The sequence below is a fragment of the Xenopus laevis genome, chromosome 5S (genome assembly GCF_017654675.1).
Source record: "Xenopus laevis strain J_2021 chromosome 5S, Xenopus_laevis_v10.1, whole genome shotgun sequence".
Taxonomy (NCBI): domain Eukaryota; kingdom Metazoa; phylum Chordata; class Amphibia; order Anura; family Pipidae; genus Xenopus; species Xenopus laevis.
Window position 1 is genome coordinate 58,224,508 of NC_054380.1, and position 10,780 is coordinate 58,235,287.

At 39.9% G+C, this 10,780-nt stretch overlaps 2 long non-coding RNA genes across 2 annotated transcripts; both read left to right on the plus strand.

Annotated features, from left to right (window-relative positions):
* Window positions 1-1,429: 1,429 nt before the first annotated feature.
* LOC108717914 lies at window positions 1,430-6,141 on the plus strand. Its single transcript, XR_001935927.2, has 3 exons — window positions 1,430-3,775; window positions 4,849-4,938; window positions 5,315-6,141. It is a non-coding gene; the product is annotated as an uncharacterized LOC108717914 (long non-coding RNA).
* A 2,336-nt stretch (window positions 6,142-8,477) lies between these two features.
* LOC121394232 lies at window positions 8,478-10,511 on the plus strand. The gene is made up of 2 exons (XR_005961570.1): window positions 8,478-9,122; window positions 10,416-10,511. It is a non-coding gene; the product is annotated as an uncharacterized LOC121394232 (long non-coding RNA).
* Window positions 10,512-10,780: the final 269 nt, after the last annotated feature.

Sequence of the window (10,780 nt, forward strand, 5' to 3'; positions counted from 1 at the left end):
CCGGCACAAGGCCGGGGTACCCCAGAGGGTCTCCCCTCCCTCTTTAGATACTGGCTCTCCTTATATGTGTTCAGAAAAGAATGTTAAAATCTGAACTAAGGAGATGCCAGTATTAAAACAATCCAAAAAGCGCTGGTAATTTGCCAAAAAAGTAGCACTCCGTCCACTGTAGCAATCTGTATAGGGAAGAGAATAAATTGACAAATTAGTTTCAAGGATAATACATTTAACACTTAATATTTCCTATAAAATATAGAGGAAAGCAGAGATCTAAAAGTGAGCTTTGTGTCACTCCCAGCGGGTACTGGCACTCAGTTTATACAATACATGACTCACAGCAGCCAATCAAAAATGAGCATTGGTATAGAGAGAATGAATACCTAGTACATAATATCACTGGCCATGTGCAGATTGCCCATCCCCCTGCTATAAGAAACATTTACAGAATAGCAATTAAATATGATTGGAATCAGTACTGCCCTACCATGTACCCTGTTGTCCCCACAACTGGGACATTTGAAGGGAAAGGACATGAGACATGAAAGGAAAAAACATTGCTATGTATTCCATTAAATTCATGTTAAGGTTGTTATATCAGAACAGGTTAGATACCCAGTGGCAGAAGGGCAAAACTGTAAGGAGCCTGTTAATACTGGTCATACAAATAAAGTATTTATAGTGAGGCACAGGGGTCCCCAAATGTTATGTTTATGGGCTTCAATTGAGGAAAAGTGTATATTTGCTGTCAGCCCCTAAATCTCTTATAGGGATAGTACACTCTACCAACCAACGGACTAAACCAACTGTCAATCCCTGGGTCTGCGTCTCCCAACCAGCACTAAGAGTAAAGGCATTGTCCATTTTAGGGGGAAATTTACTAAAATCAGTAACATGATCAATATCTGTCTGGGGGGCATCACCCAACTGTTTCCGCTCTTTTTTCAGTAAAATAAGTATCTCAGAGGGAATATACAGTTATCACAATTAAAACCAAAGGACTAAACTGTAAGGGTAACGCTCAGCCAGGAGTAGCGGACCTAGGAGGAAGCACCAGTCCAATAGTTCGAGGTACAGGCAAGGGTATAGAAAGAGAGTGGTCGAAGTCCAGGCAATAAGGTCGGTTCAGGCAGCAAAGGTTCAGAATACGAAGTCAGGCAAAGGTCAATACACAGGATCAAGAATGATAAACACAGGAAGCGCACCCAGGAACTCACGAGGAAGAACCTATAGTAGGGCACAGTCTGCAGTGCTTCAGCATCTTTTATAGGCCTCCTTTGACGCCAAAACAGACACAGTGGCGTCATGACGCTGGCGTCTTCACGCAGGTGTTTTGACGCTGGCGTCTATTATGACGCTGACGCTTAGGCGCCGGCGACCAATCCGATGCTGGCGGATATTCTGACGCTGGCGTTATGTCACAGAACTGCGACCAGAAGGAAGCACATGGAGAACGCCGCCATCTTGGACTCCGCCATCTTGGGACGCCAGGTAAGAACTCCTTACATAAACCAACTGACAAATCCCTAGTTATAAAGTCACCTTTCTTATATGACACCCTGCTGTATGTCCCCCACTCATTAGCTTTCACCCCCCAATTATCCCCATGGCATGTGACTCTGCTACCCCTTCTAGTTCCAGATTTGGATAAATGGAGCGTGTATTTAGCTACAGTGTTGGTACTTTATAGCAGGGCAAATACCCAGGGGCAGAGGGGCAAAACTGTAAGGAGCCTGTCAATACTGGTCATACAAATAGTGTTATAGTGAGGCACAGGGGTCCCCAAATGTTATCTGTTTAGTCATCCACTAGTCTTGGGGGCATCCCCTAACATTCCCCCCCCTTTTTTTTTTTTACTAAAATAAGGGTTGTCAAAAAATCTCTCACATTTACCACTCACCACTCCAACTAACGGACAAAACCAACTGTCAAATCCCTGGGGGTAAAGTCACCTCTCATCTCTGCTCTTAAATCATGAGACTTATAAATAAATGTTATTGTGCAAAAGAAAGAAGCATTGCTATTTATTCCATTAAATTCAGTTACATGCTACCTTCTTATGGGGTTATTGTAGAAAAACGTGTATATGTGCTGTCAGCCCTGCATAAATCCTGAGTCTGTGTATCCCAACCAGCGCTAAGATTAAAGTCCTCTCCAAAGCTCATTTTAGGGGAAAATTCTTTAAATTCAGTAAGAGGAACAACATCCGCTAGTCTGGGGGCATCACATAACTATTTCCCCCCTTATTTGACTAAAATATGGGTTATTTGTCACAAAAATCTCTCACATTTACCACTCACCACTCAACCAATGGACCAAACCAACTATCAAATCCCTGGGTGTAAAGTCACCTCTCATCTCTGCTCTTAAATCACGAGACTTATACATAAATGTTATTGTGTAAAAGGAAGATGCATTGCTATTTATTACTTCTTATGGAGTTACTGTAGAAAAGGTGTATATGTGCTGTCAGCCCTGCATAACTGCCAAATCCTGAGTCTGTGTCTCCCAACCAGCACTAAGATTAAAGTCATCTCCAAAGCCCATTTTAGGGGAAAAGTCTCTAAATTCACTAAAATCAGTGAGAGGATAAATATCTGTTAGTCTGGGGAGTGTCACCCAACTATTTTCCCTCTTTTTTCATTAAAATAAGCATTATTTGACAAAAAATATCTCCCAGAGGGAATATCCACTTACCAATCACCACGGTGGCAACCAACGGACTGAACCAACTGTCACAGCCCTAGGGTGAAGTCACCTCTGTTCCCTGCTCTTAAAGGGGAAGTGTACCCTGTAAGTAAGGTTCATAATAGTAAGTTGTATATGGCATTTATTTCCACTTCCACTTCCACTTACTGTGCTGCCATATCTTTTTGATTCATGAATTCATCAGCCATGGATTCAATCATTGCTGCTGCTCCTGTTATTTTTGTTTTATAAAACGCTGTGTCCCCTTTCACTGTGCCCTAGGGAGACTCGGCAAACCCCTGGGGACACAGGAAAGTACAGAGGGCATTGGAGAGATTAATTTGTGAACCTTCCTTCATGTGCCATTTTGGATCACAGTGATAGAAGCACTGCTTGGATGAAAGATGGCACATGAAGGAAGGTTCACATAATTACATTAAAGATGATTTGGGAAGGGATAATGTCTGAGGAGGCCAAGATGCTTATGTAAGTAGGACTGATCCTTTTAAAATCTGATAATTTGCCCAAGCCCTGTAACCAATAGAAACCAGTGATGCATTTGTGACTTTCACCTGTCCATATCCTCCATTTTTAATACCTTCAGAACCTATAAAACTGTTTGTCTTTTTCCTGTGGCCCAAACGTAGTTGCCTGTGATAACGTAGTTATCTCAATTTCTTCAATAGGCTGATTGCAATTTCAAACTCCACCATAAATTACTGAATAAAGCAGCGGTTTTCATATTTTATTAATACAAGCCTCACTTGAAGGTCCATCCTCTGGCCAGGGCCTACTTTAGCTCATGAAATGAGTACAGGAATAGGAAAATATTGGTGTATCGTGATTTCATTATATCATGGTTTCAAGAATATGAATTGAAGTGTTGGTCAGTGTTTAGCCCAGCTCTCTGGTGGATCAGTCTAATCACGTTACCTTTCTTTTCTCTCTCATTTAGAAGTGTTCGTGTGGGAAGTGGTCAGCAAGAGTGAAATTCCATTTGAACATTTTTTCAACTTATGGAGGCTGGACTAAGGCTCTTCAAACCCAAGATGTCTCTTGAAAGAGTGTACATGCTGATGAGCAACTACTGGTAAGAATTACGAGGGATAAGGTTTATGTACACTTTTAACATAATGAAAAAAAGCTGTTCCGGATATTCTGGTACAAATAAGAGAACTACTGTCTGAATAATTATATCTATATTAAATGTAATATCTATGCAGCATGGATTGTAATCTATGCGATTACAATCCATGGACAGACTGTAGCAGCAGGTTCTGATATACAGTATTATGTTAATATGCAAATCTTTAGTGGAGCATTCTATATTCTGCCAAATCTAGAAATCATGGATTGGGTGCATCGCAACTTTCAAGCAATTCCTCTGGGAGGCTGTATCCAGGCTTTAGGAGACACTAGGACTAAGCTCTGTTTATGTCGGTGTGGCCAAATGCATTAAAGCTGACCAGAGTGGGAACATAGACGAGGGAGACACCACACTAGGTTTGAGACTGTGCTATCTATCTATGACTGTGAAAACTGTGGCATGAACACTGTTCCCTGACCTCTCCCACTGGCCCTGATCATGTTGGCAAAAAGAAAAATCAAGGTACATGAGGGGTGGGGGAAAGTTACTCCCTCCTTGATGCCACTCACTAACCTCATTCACGGGGTCCCTGCTCCCCGACTTCTACACTAGAGGTTCAGGTCCCTCTAGGGCAAACTGGCTTTACTGGGCCTTGGTGTACCCAGGCTCAATGGAAACATCCAGATGAGTCAGACACCAGGAGCCAAAGAGGAAGATCCACCCATTCTCACTCATTATAACAAAGTGTGACACCTATGCAACTTACAACTAGCTATATGGGCATCTGCCCAGCAACTAGGGAGATCAGTAAGTGTAGGGATTTAAAGTCAAAGGGGCACATTAACCCTATGTGTCCCTACATACTCAAAAACCAGACCCACCAAAAAAGGTATATGTAGAAGGTTTCGGTTGTTGAGCCGTCATTTATATGCATCTTTACAATTTGTGTAGCATACCTTCTCTATATAACCATATATTCCACACTTATTCAAATTTGTTTAGCCTATTATTCATTAATGCTGTAGAAGAAATCTTCTATCACAAGAATTGGTTTAATGTTAGTTGTCTCTGCCTAGGTGATTATGACCAAGCGTACAAAGAACATGAGCAAATTCAGTTCTGTCACTGTATCAACAATTGATGAAGAAGAGGAGGAGATTGAAGCGGTAAGCAGTTTAACAATAAACAGGATAGTTGTTTTTTTTTTACCTTGATTACTACTTCCCTGATGTAAGGGCTTTTCATTTATCTGTACACTATATTTTGCTGTTATACATAATTAAAGGTTAAAAAGTTAGACCAGTAGAAGAGGAAGTTGGTGGGAAAAATATACAACAAACTGAGTAACAGTAAAATGGCAGTGTAAGAGAAGGAGCAACAGCTCTTGGTAATAGGGATGTTAAAGGGACCGGGTGCTAGTAGTTTTAATCCAAGCTTAGGATGTGATTCACAGACTGAATCACAGAATCGTGACTTACAACCCATGTTGCATTGTGTAAATAGTGTGTAAATCAAACCTTGTGTTTGCTTTGTGCCATTCAGGGAGAAGTTGCAGATTCCAAGCCCAAAATGCAGCTGGAAAGAAAGGGCATGAGCAAGAGGAGGCTGCAGGAGTTGGTAATAGCCATCATACATGGAAGATACAGCAGTCCATGCACTGACCACTTCACTTTGCTTAGATTTTTTGTGAGGATCAGTGTCTCCACCTATATATATGCACATGTTTTGTCCACCATATACAACTCTGGCGCTCTCATCACAACAGTTACACCCTTATAGAAATACTGTGGGCAGGTAGAGGTTAAATGTCCTATGGCTGGAGGCAGCTCTTTAGATCTAGGCATCCTAGAGAAACCCTTGTTTTTACCTGTTCTGTTCTGATAATAATAATAATAAGCACAGATCTCTGGGTAACCACTTCACATTTTAATAGGGGATATGTATGGCATTGCTCTGGTCTGAAGAGCATTTTCATCACCACTATATGAACAATTCCCTTTAATTTTAATGGGAAGTGCTACTGCCAGTGATTATAATTGGCCAAGAGGGCTGTCTTTCAGTATTTACCAATAATGTTAATTTACTGTAAAACAAACTTCAATAGAATCCTACCTCTATGGGTTAAATACTGTGGTGCTCTATCTGGGAACTTTGCTGCTCTTCAGTTCCATACATGAAGCAATAACAATGAGAAATCAAATGGCACTCACCAAGCAAAATGTGCTGAATTTTTGTGGTTTATTCAGATCTCTGCACAAAGTTTCAGGGGATCAACCCCGTTTCTCAAGTGCTCTTACAAAAGTGAACAGGAAACAGGTATAAATAGTAGGGATGCACCGAATCCAGGATTCGGTTCGGGATTTGGCCAGGATTCGGCCTTTTTCAGCAGGATTCGGAATCCTTCTGCACGGCCGAACCGAATCCTAATTTGCATATGAAAATTAGGGGCAGGGAGGGACATTGCATGACATTTTTTCACAAAACAAGTAAGTAAAAAATGTTTTCCCCTTCCCACTCCTAATTTGCATATGCAAATTAGGGTTCGGATTCGGTTCGGTATTCGGCCGAATCTTTCACGAAGGATTTGGGGGTTCGGCCGAATCCAAAATAGTGGATTCAGTGCATCCCTAATAAATAGTTAAAACATGCAATTGGTAACACCCTCCAATTACCAGTGACTGCCAAAAGTAAACCTTAATGCAAATTGTGCATACCTGTCCATGACAATCATGTATAAATAAAATAAGAAATGTTCTGACAGTGTCCTTTAATGCTTTCCTCTGTATCAATATATTATCTGTGAATATAAAAAGTACCATAAATATGTATTACTTAAAATTCTATCAACATAAAACGAGTCATTTCCATATTACAATTGAAAAGCATATCACATCCTTAAAAGAGACATGCATAGTTCTGAACTTCATTCAACCCCATAGGGGACACTGTATTTAATTTATCTATCTACATTGTTTCTTTTTGTAACAAAAGACTATTATAGTTCCCACCTCTAGAGGGAGTATCAACTACCTGCAATACCAACCATCTTAATTTTTTACTATTATGGCCATATTCCTTAAAGTGCTTGCTCACTGGTGTTACATACTTCTGTTTATCCAAGTCACAATTATCAATTGTCCTCTTATGCTCCCCAATTCTTACTCTGATTTCTCTCTTGGTCTTCCCAACCTACACCTTCCCGCAGGGGCATTTTAGCATATAAATTACTCCTTTTGTGTGGCAGGTTGCAAAATCTCTTAATTTAATATTAAAACCCTTCGAGGGATGGTTAAAACTCTCACCTTTTATAATGCTACTACAGCAGCTGCACGATAGGCATGGATACGTGCCTGTCCTAGGGTTCCCAAAAAATGTTGGTTGTTTGCTTCTAGACTGCACTAGATCAGCTTTTACTAATATATCACCCAAATTACGAGATCTTTTATACGACAGTAAGGGTTTGTTCTTAAACAACATGCCCACTTCACAATCTTTTTGTAAAATCTCCCAATGCTTGTGTATAATTGACCTTATGGAATTCAAATTGGCATTGGTAGTACTCACAAAGGGAATACGGTCATCTGACTTTGTTTGTACCTTCTCCTTCAATAAATCTACCCTTTGTACTCCCTTTACCTTATTTTTTTGTGAATGAACAACCTTCGGGTCATACCCACGTTGCGTAAAATTAGCTGACATTTCATTCAATCTAGTCTCGCACACCTCCTCCTGGGACACAATCCTTCTAACCCTCTATAGGGCAACCCCTTTTTTGTATTAGGGGGATGAAAACTGCTGTATAACAATAAATTATTCTTGTCAGTCGGTTTTTTATATAAAACCGTATAGAGAACACCGTCTTGTTTAATTACTGTGACATCCAAGAAATTAACCTCTCTAGGGTGGTAATGCAATGTAAACTTCAGTGTAGGGTGTAATGTGTTAATCTCTTTGCTGACTCATACCAGATCACTTTGATTACCATGCCATGTGAAAAATATGTCATCCACATAGCGTACATAATTTTTGATACTGGAAAATGGCTGTTCAAAAAAGACAATTTGTTCCACAAATGACACAAATATGTTCGCGTAGCTTGGAGCGACATTGCTGCCCATACTCGTTCCTTGCTTCTGTAAAAAGAAATCTTTATCGAATCTGAAATAATTTTGCATAAGAACATACCGTAACAGTTGTATCTAAAATAACACCAACCTAGTATCATAACCATATTGGAACAGGGCTTCCTCCATATACATAATTCCTTCTGCAGGTATGCATGTGTACAATGACTATATATCAACAGTGCATAATAAATTACAAGTGTCTATGTCCTCCATTTCCCGCAACTTATTCGAAAACGCTGTTGTATCTCTCAAACAGCTGGAAATGTCCACTACTAATGGCTGCAGGTAATGGTCAACATAAACACTCAAAGGTTGTAGTAAACCATCCGTACATGAAACAATCGGATGCCTTGGGGGGTTCAATAAATCCTTATGAATCTTTGGCAGTAAATAAAGTACTGGCACCCTGGGGAAATCATTAGTAAGAAATTCCTTTGTATCTTTATCAATTAACCCCTCCAAAAAAGCATCATTCACAAAGCTGTCAATATCATTTTTCAGAGTCCAGGTGGGATCTTTTTTCAGCCTAACATTGTGCAGAGATCTAAATAAACCACAAAAATTCAGCACATTTTGCTTGGTGAGTGCCATCTGATTTCTCCTTGTTATTGCTTGATTTGCTGTAACTCCACAAACATGCTCCGGTTATAAAGTAAAAGAACATATTGCTATGTTTAGTATTTAAAGCAGAAGTCTATTTACAAAAGACTAATTCAGGTTTTGGGTGTGCTTGTTTCATTATAAACTGGAGCCAATTCGTTTGGCTAGCTCTTTCCCACATTCCAGACCATAGACACAGGCTCTGGGCCTCATATAACACAGAAATTGTTAGAAATAGAACATGCAAGGCCTATAAAATTTGTGAATCACTGCCATCCTTTTGTGTGTTATTGCATGGGTTACTGACTGCCTTTTCTGGGCTGGACTGAATAGTCCCAGTGGATGTTTCCATGAGACTTTAATTTCCTGCTCTTCCTCCATAAGCTGAGTTTTTAAGCTAAGAAAGCCAAGATGAAATGGACACTAATTGACAACCAGTTCAAATAGAAGAGGCATCAGCCATGAGACTGACAGTGTGAAAGGCCATCTTGCCTGACACTTTGGATTGCTAAAAGAGCTGTGATGTTTAAGGTTGGATCCCTGCCTTCTGATGCGGTGTAATTTCTGTTTCACTTGTCCTTTATGGAACAGTAAGAGGCGATGGACAAGGAATTTATCAGCAGGTAAATAGCTTCTCATACCGAAAGACTCCATTCCAATACATTAGAGATGATGTTTCAAATGTTCACAGCTCAAGTAAGAATAAAAATACACTGCTCTTAAGACAGGCATGTCCAAAGTCAGGCCTGGGGGCCTAATGCGGGCCGTTTTCAAATTTACACCAGCCCTCCGCCTCCTTCATGAAATTAATAATAATGCGGCCCGCCAGCACAGTGGAATCAGGAATCGCTTAGCCGTAGCAGTAATATTTGGGTACATTAGTAAAATGGTCTACCACTTGGTCTATACTGCTGCCTGTATGCTGAAGGTGTTAGCAATAGACACGTACTGGCACATAGTGACGTGCTGCTTCACATACTTCTTTAGGACTGAAGGTTGCCAGAACAGTAAACTAAAGAAATATGTGAGGGCAGCGCATCACTATGTGCCAGTACGTGGCACCTTCAGCACACAAGCAGAAGTATAGACCAAGTGGCAGATCATTTCACTAATGTGCCCAAATATTACTGCTACAGCTATGCGATTCCTTGTTTAAATGATGTTAATGGTTCAAAGAATATCAGGCTGAATGGTCGGCCCCCCACACATTTTCAGCTCAGCAAATCTGACCCTCGTTGCAAAAAGTTTGGACACCCCTGCCTTAAGCTCAGTGTTGTTGATTTTACTGCATAGATTGATGTCCAGTGCTTACTCCCATGACTTTTGGTTTAAGTACCTTTTACTTTAGTTTTGTAAATATGTGGAGCAATTTGAAACCAATAACAAATGGAAAAATATACTGGAAATGTATACCAAGTGCTGGACATCTTCAAGAGAAATCTGTTTAGTTTTACAGGACATGTCTCGGGTTCTTATAATGTTGTCATTAAAAACTAATAACTTTGTCTGTAACTACTATTCCTCTATTATGGGAGTCAGCTTAATCCCTAATTTTTGATGAAGGATTTGATCATATCCAAAACATAGTAACATAGTACATAGTAAGTAAGTTTGAAAAAAGACACGTCCATCGAGTTCAACCTTTTTTTTTTTTATTAACTACCTATCTGGCAGTTGATCCAGAGGAAGGCAAAAAACCCATCTGAAGCCTCTCCAACTTGCCTTAGAGGGGGAAAAATTCCTTCCTGACTCCAAAATGGCAATCGGACTAGTCCCTGGATCAACTTGGACTATGAGCTATTTCCCATAACCCTGTATTCCCTTACTTGCTAAAAAGCTATCCAACCCCAGTTCAGGATTTAGTGCATCCCTACATGCTCTTGGTAACACCATTGTTTTTGTTTTTATTGTTTCAGCTTCACTGAACTGAATCACGATCAACTGTGAACACCAAGGTTTGATTTATTTGTTCATTGTAATAAAGCCATTGTATTTATTACCATGGGCATCTATTACAGCCGTTTTCTGTGGATACGTTTTTTTTTTTTACACTTTTTCATTGATTGTTTAATGTCAATTCAAGTATGGAACCTATTTTATTAGCTAGGGTGGGTGTTTTCTGGATAAAGGGTCTTTCAATAATTTAGATTGCAATACCTTAAATGCACTTAAAACATTTACACATTAAAATAACCCAATAGGATGGTTTTGCCACCAATATTAATTCATACAGCATAGTTACCTTCAAGTACAAAGTACTATTTTATTATTACATAGAAAA